Consider the following 12,503-nt stretch of genomic DNA (forward strand, 5'->3'; position numbering starts at 1 on the left):
TAAGAAAATCTGAGCTGTAATTAACTGTTTTTAAGACCAGCTTTTAAAGTAGTTTTTAAAATTACCACAAGCACATTATATGTAACAGCAGTATTAATACCTGTTCCCATCTTAGATTGTGGAAATTCTCTGCAAAACTCTCACCTACAAAAAATAATTCCTGTTACTTGGCTACATCAACAGGAGCGCAGCCTTTCGAGTGAGGGAAGTGATTATCCCCCTTTACTCAGTGCTTCTTGTAACTGGAACACTATACCCAGCTTTGGATCCTCCAGGAGTGATAGTGGTGAATTTAAACAGGTTCAGTGGAGATGAACTCTCAACCAAGATGCTCAGAAATTGGAGCACTTGCACTATAAAGAGAGAATAAATGAGTGTGACTTGCATACACTGGAGAAGAGATAACTTTTGGTGGCAGTGCTAAGACACCTGCTAGTGTCTGTGAGAGGTTATCAAGAAAACAGGGGTAGACTACTTGTTCAAGTGAATGGTGGGTAAATAAGAGAAACAAGTCACAAAAAGAAACAAAGAAATTTCTGATGAGATATAGGGGGGAATAAAAAGCAGTACCATAAGAATATCTTGGCATTAGGGTTTCTTAGAGAGGATGTGGAATCTTCGTGCTTGGAGATGTTCATTATTCAAAGCCCTGAGCGGCTTGGTGTGAATTCAGAGATGCCTCTGCTTTAAGCATGATATTGGATAAGAGAAGTGCCAAGGGCCCTTAAAACCTCAGTGTGTTGCTCACCTATGATTCTAGGTTCTGCAATGTTTCAGTATTCAGCATTTGTTTTGTCCCTCAGCAGAATAGAAATTAAAGTGTTTTTCTAGAGAGGAAAATAGACCAATAGTTGGGTACTGTACTGTTTCCAGGCTCTTTGGAGACCAACACCACTTTAGGTCTTGGTCTTTGTTATGCCTGGTCAGACAGAAAGATTAGAGTTACAAATGGCACGGACACTTAAGTAAAGTAATGTAAGTATAACAGTCTGATGTTCAAAAACAAGCAGTGAAAAATGTATAAATTCTTTAGTCCAAACTAAAAGAAAGTACAGTAACATATATATTCTTCACTGCAACACTAGAAGTTAATCAGGTTTAAGTGACTAGAGATTATTAAAAAGAAATTATAAAGTGAGAGAGTAGACTGGACGAGGAATGGCCCAATAACAAGAATTAATTCTGCAGCTGACGGCTTTGGCTGAAGTTGTGTTCAGGCAAGCAGAGGCCAATGAGTTATGATTAGTTTTTGATTCAGCAGAAATCATCAAGGAAAGATAAAGACTTATAACCTCAGTGTCTAAGCATATGTTTGAGACAAGGTCATAGGGGCTGTAGTAATTCTGAGTCTGCTTTGGGTCCATCAGTTTTGCTTAACTGGGGATTGATGCAAACAAGGACCATAAGAGCAGGTTAAGGGTGTACTTCTGGTTTGAATGAAACTAGCAAAAAGTTCTATGATCAGGATAAACACAGATTTAGAGTGCAGTTTAGAGTATAAGCCAACAGGAATAAATGAGATGGATTTATTGCCTTTTGAAGGTTAAATCGAATACTGACACAAACAGAAATAATCTATGAAAATTTAGTTCTGGAGAGGGCAAAATTACTCTTTATCATATTTCTAAGATGTTATTAAGAACTTCAGTGAATTCGACCTTTGGACCAGACAAATTGACAGGAAATACAACAAACACTCTAACTTCATTAGTTATATGCTCTATTGTGGATTCAGATGATATAGAGTTCTTTTTCAAAAGGTTTTCAACAAAGTTTTTTTTCTGAAGGCTATGAAAAAAACTAAACTGTGATGGTATAAAATGGAAAAGGAACTATAAAAAGGAGAGCTACATGGGAATTTTGTTTTTCAAAATCTGAAAGTAAAACAGCTAAAAGAGTAAAATCTCTGCAGACACAATGGAGAGTACTTTAAAGACACTGTCCTGGATGTTCTGAAGAATACATACCATCTATCAAACAAAGACTTGAGAAAGTCCACAAGGAATATGACAAGGTTAAAGGAGGTCATTAGAAGCAAGAAAGCTTTCAGAAAACCATCTTTCTAAACAAACGAGAAAAAAATGGAAAAAATTCATACACTTCAGTTTGAAAAGTAAGATGAACAACAAAAATGACAGCAGATGTGCTCAGGTTATATAGCAGTCACTCATTCTAACATGCAGCTTTCTACAGCTAAGGTATATGGTTAAACTTGGCCTAGTCTGTGTTTGAAATCACTGTCTCCTCACTGCAGTATCTTCTGAAGTAGCATACTACAACCAGTAATGGCAAAAATTGTGTGTATTGTGCCACATGCTGAATTATTAATTACAATGTGTAATCTCTCTCTTAATATTTCTGACTCAGTGGGAAGGAGTGGAAAGTATCTTGTTTAGGTTTTCTGTTTCTTTTTTTTTGAAAAAGTCCAGGTAGTAAGTCATATATTTGTTCTGGAAGAACTAGAATAAACCATTTTTTTTTAAAGAGCATAAAACAGAAATCTTACCCATTTGGGAAGAAACAACAGAGTGTTTGCTTGCAAAAACAAAAAATTGCTCTGTAATTGATTTGAGTTTTGAAAGTAAGCTCTCATATTCCTAAAGTCTTTTGTGGATTAATAATCTATTAAGTGTTAAAGGAGAGGAAGTAAGAATCAAGTAACTTGCACAAAAGAAGGGCTTTGCACAAATATATTATATTATGACAACCTTTTAACATATTGATTTGGAGAAGTTTGGAAAGTGAGATAAAAAGTTTTCCAGTGATGGGAAGATATTCTGGAAAAGGTAAACCTCAAGAATAAGATTTGATAATGCAGCATGTTTGAGAGACAAAGTGCCAGTCAGAATTCAAAGTCGACACATGCAGAAGTAATACAATCTGTTTGCCATTTGACTGCTGGGTGAGAAAAATGTTAAGTATTCAGAAATAGCAACAGGCTCTAAAGAAATTAGGGACTTAGTAAGGTCATAAAAATGCAATTGCAGGTTGTTTTTTTTTTCCTGCTAACATCATCTCCCTCATTAGAAGAGACAAAAATGGAAAATAGAATTCTGAGAATTGTTATGGAATACATAAAGAATAAAGAACATCAGTATGACATAATAATCCTGTATTTTGAATATGATATGTAGTTATATCATCAGACTACTATATTTTAAGATTTAGACTAAGGAAGTAGAATGATCAAATGTGTGCAACATCATCTTTACATGAAAAAGAAAAATTCAACCTAGAGAAGATGTAATTGAATGGTGATGTGAAACACATCTTACTAAAAAGGTAAAAGGAAGAAACTTCTCTGCCAAAAAAAAGTTAACACCTAATGAAATGATGTAGCAGCATATTTAGAACAAAAACTCATTTTCTTTCACGGTTTGCTCACTCTACCTTGGATCTCTCTGTTAATGTTTGCTTTCAATGTCAAGGCGTAAATAGGCCCTCTCTTTGATGATCAAGCAGCAACTTGCAGAAGAGGAAGTTCATAATCTGTTATTTGACAGAAGGTAGGACACAGAGCAGAAGAAGTTACTCTTTTAGTGGTCTGGCAACAATCATGAAGAATGATTGGATTTTAGACTAGACAATTATTTCTTTAGCACAGATCTGGAGCCCAAACTTAATGGGAACATAAGGTCAAAACAAATCTCCACAGAATAAGGGCAAGAATTCATATAAGCTAAATGTAGTCATTTAAGAGCTACAGATTAGTTTAACCCAGGCATCTAGATTCTTTGCGGAACAATTTGTGAGAAAAAAACACCTCTAGGGCAGAGATAACTTTGTCACTTTACTTACTATGGTAATGTGAAGTGTAAACATTTGACACTGTCCCACATGACATCCTTGTCTCTAAAATGTAAATACATGTATTTGAGGAGTGGGCCACTCTGTGGATGACAAATTGGCTGGGTGGCCTCACTCAAAGAGTTGTGGTCAATGGCTTGATCTCCAGCTGGAAAGCAGTGAGTGACAAGTGGTGTTCCTCAGGGGTCTATATTGGGACTTTTAACATCTTTGTCGGGAACATGGATTGTGGGATTGAGTGCACCCTCAGAAAGTTTGTTAATGACACAAAGCTGTGTCATGCAGTTTACACACTGGAGGGAAGGGATGTCATTCAGAGGAACCTTGACAGGCTTTAGAGGTGGGCCTATGCAAATCTTATGAAGTTCAACAAGGCCAAGAGCAAGATCTTACGCCTGGGTTGGGCTAATCCCAAGCACAAGTACAAGATAGGTGGAGAATTGATCAAGACTTGCCCTGTGGAGAAGGACTTGGGCATGTTGATGAGAAGCTCAACATGGCTTGGCAATGCATGCTCAGAGCCCAGAAAGCCACCTCATCCTGGGCTGCATCAAAAGAGGCATGACCAGGAGGTAGAGGAAGGTAATTCTCCCCCTCTACTTTGCGCTGGTGAGACCCCATCTGGAGTGCTGCATCCAGGTTTGGGGCCCCCAACAGGACAGACATTGACCTGTTGAAGGGAGTCCAAAGAAAGGCCATGAAGATGATCTGAGGGCTGGAGCACCTTTCCTATGGAGACAGGCTGAGAGAGTTGGGGCAATTCAGTCTGAAGATGAGAAGGCTCCAGGGAGACCTTCTAGCAGCTTTTCAGTACCTAAAGGGGATTTACAAGAAGGCTGGAGAAGGACTTCTCAGAAGGACATGGAGGGATAGGACAAGGGGGAATGGCATTAAGAAGGAGGGTAGGTTTAGGCTAGATATTAGGAAGCAATGCTTTACTGTGAGTGTGGTTTAATCTTTGAAATTCTTTACTGTGAGGCACTGGAACAGGTTGCCCAGAGAGGCTGTGGACACCCCATCCCTGGAAATGTTCAAGGCCAGGCTGGATGGGGCTCTGAGTAACCTCGTCTAGTGGAATGATCTCTGCCTACGGCAGGGAAGTTGGAATAAGATGATCTTTAAGGCCCCTTACAACATAATCCCTTGGAAAGGGATTAATTCAATTATCTATCTATCTGTCTATCTGTCTATCTTTTTAATTTTTAAATGAGATTGGATGAGTATTTTTAGTATCTAAAATATTTTAAGGTCACCTGCTATTCTGGGGGGAGGATTTATATTTTTTAATTAGGACACTGACTAAGAAAGTTAAATTATTAATGCTATCTTAACAGTACCAGCCTGTGATCCACATGCTTTCTGGCATTTTGTCTAGTAACAGGAGATATTTCTTTTCAAGGCAAGCACAATAAAAGCAAGCAAGATTTTCCAAACCTTTAAGATTTGACTAACAACTGCTATAGTGTTCGTCAAACAATAGTTGCCCATTGTTCTACAAAGTTGTTTTTAGCATAAAGATGTGATCACTAAGCTAAGCTACTTCCGAATGATTCATAGTAATTAATGTGTATTATTGTTCAGCAGCTGAAGATGTTTCTCCAGTACTTCAGGAAGTATTTTTGCACTTTCATTAGACAGTGATTGAATGGAAAACAAAACCTTTTATTAGCTTGAAACTATGAACATTAAATTCCCACTGTCATCATCATCCAGATAAATATCCAATTCTACCTAAATTATTCTTTAGCATCCAAATTTTCTTTTGGTTCATTTGTTTTTAGCCTGATTCTGAAGACTTAAAGGAATTTTGGTTCAGGTTCTTCAAAGCCCAATGATTTTGTTCTAGGTTATGTACCTAATCTTAATTTAAAGGTAATCATGAGCTAAAAAACAGCATCATCACTGTTTCACAGATAAACTGTCAGGAAGGAATGTCTTTACTTCTGTAACTTAACTTCTACTTTATGCAGCTATCATTCTCACACATTCCAAGGAAATATTTATTATTCCTTCTATTATTCCTTCCTTTTTTGATAAACTTGCAAAAGCTTCATTACATCAAAACATGTGAATGAGTGACCCTTTTCAATTGTGCAATCATCTAAAAAATTACCCAGTGTATTAAGGGCCAGTTTTGATCAAAGAAAGGATGTATTTGTTTAAAGGCCTTTGGGGCCACCTTTTAGTATGACCGCAATACATAGTGTGTGAACTAGATTATTTGATAGAAATGTTAATTTTTAAATTAGAACCTTACAATTTCATGTTATTGTACTGCTGATATCCCTGATATCCCTTACATTTTCAGCTGTAAGTCCTTGTAGATTTGTTGTTGAAACCAAAACTTGCACTTCCTCCTGAGGTTGGTTTTGCTAAGGTGTACAACTGTTATATAACTCTGGATCTCCTCCCGCGGGGCACCAGTTCTGGTTCTATTTCCATCTGAGGGGCCATTTCCGACAGTTGAAGGTGGATAGGGAGGGGGAAACTCCAGCACCAGGGGTTTCTTCAGGCCCGGAGTCTGGAGAGGAGAGGTGCTCCGCCCTCCCCCCACCACGTGGTCCCATGGCAGCCACAGAGACAGCACACAGGACTTGGAGCGGAAGCAAGAGAGAGGGCATTTATTGCTGGGGGTATTACATTTATAGGGCTTGGAGGATTCACAGATTAACCAATTACAGGTCTCAAGGGGCTTACAGGAACACTCAATCGCAGGAAGGGGTTAACAACCAATCGGAAGGGGTTAAAAAAGTCCAATGAGAAGACTTCTTGATATCTTCTCAGGACATTCCTGAGACAGAGATAACACTTGCCGTGGGGGGTCTTGGGAAGAAGAAGCATGAGTTAGCAAAGAGACTACAAAAAGCCATTTTGAAACATGTTTAAACAACAGTTTATCATATATTGCAGATCTACTACCACATATAACTGGTTTATGTTCCTAAAAGTCTCCCAGACTAAAAAAAAATTTAAAAATTTTTATACTTTTCTCTTAATCAATGAATGTCTTATGTAATAGTTCTTTTAATTATCAACACTAGTTTGCAACTGGATTTATGGATTTATGCCTGGATATATTTGGAATAGTTTAAGGCATTTTTTTAAAGTGTATGTTAGAAAATGTCATGATTAACCTTCTTTATGTTACCTTACAAAAAATAGAACTGTCAGATTGCTTTTTTTAAGTTGTTGATCCTAGAAGCATATGGAGAAATTACACAGTACAAGCTTTATATTTCATCACCTTATCAGCATAATGAAATAGTTCATTAGGCATTCAACCGGGATTGTGATCCAACAGCTACACCTTGGTTGTGCTGAGTCAGCTTCTACAGCAAAGGACGGAAGCAGAAGATGAAAACTTATATATTAAAATCAGAACATGCTGCAATTAGTGGAGAATAGGCAAAACTCAAATTTTCTTACCAGTTCAAAAAAATGTACTCAATTTCAAATGAGAAAATTAAAGAGGGTGCAACTGAGTTATTAAAAAACAACCATGCCATCAACATTTCAGGTTAAAAATATTAAGAAAAGCTACTTAAAAAATAAGAAATTATTTCAAGGTTTCTATTTGGCTACAAAGTCCAGATGAAAAACACAAGAGTGTGTAAAAAAAAGGAAACAGGCTGGAGCAGAAAAAGAAGATGCCCATAATTTTTTTTTGTACTGTAGTTAGGATATTTGACAGGCTCCTACTTGGTTTGGTTGTTTGTTATATGTTAAGGTTTCCTCATTTACACTAGCAATTTTTATTTATTTATTTATTTATTTATTCATTGTGTAAAGGTTTTACCTTTCATTTTTGATAGTTTTACCTTTCATTTTTAGATGTGTGACTATGTACCTAAGTTTCAGTGAAGGAAACTTTATCTCAGATTGCTATCAAAGTATGGGAATAACAAACTGGAAATACATTTTAAGGTTTTCTGCCTCAATTCTCTTTGTTTGACTTTAATTGATTAAGATCTTAGAATTTTGGAAGTTCAAATTTTGGGCCTGCAAGTAATAACTCACTGATTCCCCCTGGGAACCACTAATAGTTGTCTTATACTTTTGTTTAGATAGTGATTTTAGCTTGCATGTGTTTTACAATAAGATTGTGAATGCCTGTGTTAATCAGTGAACCAAATTTCCATAATACTTTGCTATTCAGTTTTAGGACTGGCTAAACTTATGACCTCTAGCCTATCTGATTCTTTGGGGAACTCATTAGCCTATGTATCTAGAAATGCCTTTTTTAGCAAATGTGATTGATTTGTACATCTTGCCATTTTCCATATTCTTCTTTTAAAGTACCACCCAGCAAAGCAGTTACCAGAAAAGACCCATGTGATTGATATTTTGAGTCATTGGTATTTCTGTTTTCAAAGATTAAGCAGGTGGGAATTATGCAATTCTGCAGGAATTAGTGAACTTCAGGCTTCAGAGGGAGTATAAACTCGAGTAGCTAATTGAACATTATGGACTTATCGTATTTTTGCTGTCACATTGTAGGGGACTAGAGAGCAGAGGACCCAAGTAACACATTTATCTACTGTTTAATTAGTGTCTTGATCAATAAACTAGTTGCGCTGAATGTGAATGGTTTCTTGAAACATTACTAACCCAATAATACTTAACAGCCAAGATTTAAAAATCTGTTTGATGATCAGTTTTCATATTTAGACACAAAACAAAGAAATCAGGAAATTATGCAACATCTGAAGGATGACAGAACAAAGTCAATGATGCCGTATTTCACTTTGTTAAAATCAGCAAGATCCAGTAAATTCAGTAAGGTTATTGGACTTGAACTTGAGTAAGAAGAAAAGTAGAATAAATATTTTAATATATGATTAAGAAAATACTGAACGATGCCAGAATCTGTCATAAAAAAATGTCCAGTTTATTCAATTTAATATTGTAAAACAAACTACCACAATAAATTACGTGAGGAAGAAATTTGGGTTTATTGAATTAAAAGTGAGGATTGCCCTTTACTGAGGAAAGAATTTTATTCCTGAGAATAGTTAACACTTGTGGACATGTTTATCTACTTGCAGAAGTCTATTGGTAAAAATAACTTGTCACTCTTTTGAGAGTCCAGTGAGGCTGTTTTCATGGCAAATGAGTGGTTACTCTCTCATACTTCCAGTGACATCCAAAAGCATGGATTTCCTTTTTTCAGCTAGCTAATTCTAATGAATGTGAAGGGTAGATTGTTTTAGAATCTTCTTTCTAGGTATAATGAGAAAGGACAGAAATTCAATGAAATTCCCAATTATGTGCCCTGTCATTTTGGTGTTTTTCAGTCTTTTATAAAAATTATTTTTTAGGACATTGTGTTATAAAAATACCAGTGCTATTACTACTATTACTCATCATGACTAGGTTACGTGAATGAAAATTTGGGGAGGGACTATTACTACCACAACTACTACTAAACAGTGAAATCAGTAAGCTTAAATTTAAGAAAATTCAAAACTGCAGAGAAGAAAAGACACCACTGTATATTCTCCCAAAAATTATTTTCTAGCTTTTCATCACTAGCTTTTATAATTACATTAGGACACCAGACTTCCACTGGGGAACTGAGTGTTAGACATGTTAATTGTGTCTAATGGCTTTTTCAAGATAAAAAAAGCTCAGGGACACAGTGAGTGCTTTCACTCCTCACCTTGCTTAGGAGAAGAGGCAGAATTTACAACACACTGATATTGCTGTAGCCATAATCACATAAAATACACATTTGTGATAAAAAGCACTGGGTCGGTCAGTTCAGGGGACAGGAGCACAGGTGATATTTGCCTCAGTTCCTGTACTATCTGGGATGGATGAGGAGTTAAATAGAGAGTGGAGTAAAAAAGCCCAACTCCTCAACAGATGGCTAAAGGATTGGTGCCACCGTCAAAATTTTGGTTTCTTTGACCATGGGGCAAACTCCATGGTACCTAGTTTCTTAAAATCAGATGGGATTCATCTTTCTAGAAAGAAGAAGAGGACTGTAGCCCATAAGTTAGCGAGGTTGATCAGGAGGGCTTTAAACTAGGCTTGAAGGGGGAAGGGGTTGGAACCGGGCTCTCCAATGATCAGCCTAAGGATGGAAAGCCTGAGTTAAGAATTAAATCAACAGCCCACCTGAAGTGCATGTACACTAATGCACGCAGTATGGGCAACAAACAAGAGGAGCTGGAAGCCACTGTGCAGCAGGAAGGCTATGATGTAGTCACCATCACAGAAACGTGGTGGGATGACTCGCATGACTGGAGTGTTGCCATGGATGGCTACAAGCTCTTCAGAAAGAACAGGCAGGGTAGGAGAGGGGGAGGGGTGGCTTTATATGTTAGAGAGTCTCTTGACTCTGTTGAACTTGAGATCAGCAACGATAAGGTTGAGTGCCTGTGGACCAGAATCAGGGGGAAGACCAACAAGGCCAACATCATCATAGGTGTCTGTTACAGACCGCCCTACCAGGATGACGAAGGGGATGAAATATTCTACAAGCAGCTGGCAGATGTCTCGAAATCGTCAGCCCTTGTCCTTGTGGGTGACTTCAACCTGCCGAATATCTGCTGGGAGCTCAATGCTGCAGAGAAGAGGCAGTCTAGGAATTTCCTGGAGTGTATAGAGGACAATTTCCTTCATCAACTGGTAAATGAACCTACCAGGGGTAAGGCCCCGCTAGACCTGCTGTTTACAAACAGAGAAGGGCAGTTGGGAGATGTAGTGGTTGAAGGCTGCCTGGGAAATAGTGACCATGAAATAATAGAATTTTCAATACTCAGAGATTCAAGGAGAAACAACAATAAAACCTCTACGCTGGACTTCCGGAGGGCAGATTTTGACCTATTCAGAAGTCTAGTCCAGAGCATACCCTGGGAAACAACCCTTGAAAACAAGGGAGTCCAGGAGGGATGGATATGCTTCAAGCAGGAAGTTTTGAGTGCACAGGAACAGGCCGTACCAGTGTGCCGAAAGGCAAGCCAGCAAGGAAGACAACCAGCTTGGTTAAACAGGGAGATTCTGAAGGAAATCAGGGATAAAAAGAGAGTTTACCAACTGTGGAAGAAAGGGCTGGCTACTTACAAAGAATTCAGGAAGACAGCTAGATCATGCAGAAAGAAAATCAGGGATACAAAAGTGCAATTTGGAGTTAAATTAGCCACTTCTGTTAGGGATAATAAAAAGTCCTTCTATAAATACATTAATAACAAAAGGAGAGGCAAAGAAAACCTCCATTCTTTGAGGGACTTGGAGGGAAACATAGTTAATAGAGATGAGGAGAAGGCTGAGGTACTTAACACCTACTTTGCCTCAGTTTTTACCAGTAGGACAGGTGACCCTCAAGGCAACTGGCCTCTGGAGCTGGTAGACAGAGATAGGAAACCAAATAGTCCCCTTGTATTCCAGGAGGCAATAGTTAGTGACTTAATGAGTCATCTGGATCCTCACAAGTCTATGGGACCAGACGGGATCCATCCTAGGGTAATGAGGGAGCTGGCAGAAGAGCTTGCCAAGCCGCTCTCCATCATCTTCCAACAATCCTGGCTCACTGGGGAGGTCCCATATGACTGGAAGTTGGCAAATATCACCCCAATCCATAAAAAAGGCTGCAAGGCTGACCCGGGTAACTACAGGCCTATCAGCCTGACCTCGGTGCCTGGCAGAGTTATGGAGCAGATTATCCTGTGTGAAATCACACAGCAGCTACAGGATGGACAAGGGATCAGGCCCAGCCAACATAGGTTTAGGAGGGGCAGATCCTGTTTGACCAACCTGGTCTCCTTTTACGATCAGGTGACCCACCTGGTGGACGAGGGAAAGGCTGTGGATGTGGTCTATCTGGACTTCAGCAAAGCCTTTGACACTGTCTCCCATAGCATACTCCTGGAAAAGCTGGCAGCCCACGGCTTGGACAGGGGCACTCTGTGCTGGCTCAGGAACTGGCTCGAGGGCCAGGCCCAGAGAGTGCTGGTGAACAGAGCTGTATCCAGTTGGCGGCCGGTCACCAGTGGTGTTCCCCAGGGGTTAGTGCTGGGCCCAGTCCTTTTTAACATCTTTATCGATGATTTAGATGAGGGGATTGAGTCCACCATCAGCAAATTTGCAGATGACACCAAGTTGGGAGGGAGTGTCGACCTGCCGGAAGGCAGGAGGGCTCTGCAGAGGGATCTGGATAGACTGGAGAGATGGGCTAACTCCGATGGAATGAAGTTCAACAAGGCCAAGTGCTGGGTCCTGCACTTTGGCCATAACAACCCCCTGCAGTGCTACAGGCTGGGCACAGAGTGGCTGGAGAGCAGCCAGGCGGAAAGGGACTTTGGGGTGCTGATCGACAGGAGGCTGAACATGAGCCAGCAGTGTGCCCAGGTGGCCAAGAAGGCCAATGGCATCCTGGCCTGCATCAGGAACAGTGTGGCCAGCAGGAGCAGGGAAGTGATCCTTCCCCTGTACTCTGCATTGGTGAGGTCACACCTTGAGTATTGTGTTCAGCTCTGGGCCCCCCAGTTCAGGAAGGATATTGAGGTGCTGGAGCGGGTCCAGAGAAGAGCAACAAGGCTGGTGAAGGGACTTGAGCACAAGTCCTATGAGGAGAGGCTGAGGGAGCTGGGGTTGTTTAGTCTGGAGAAGAGAAGGCTTAGAGGCAACCTCATCACTCTCTTCAACTACCTGAAGGGAGGTTATAGCCAGGTGGGGGTTGGTCTCTTCTCCCG

The sequence above is a fragment of the Neopelma chrysocephalum genome, unplaced genomic scaffold, assembly GCF_003984885.1.
Source record: "Neopelma chrysocephalum unplaced genomic scaffold, ASM398488v2 Primary Assembly neopelma1_76, whole genome shotgun sequence".
NCBI lineage: Eukaryota > Metazoa > Chordata > Aves > Passeriformes > Pipridae > Neopelma > Neopelma chrysocephalum.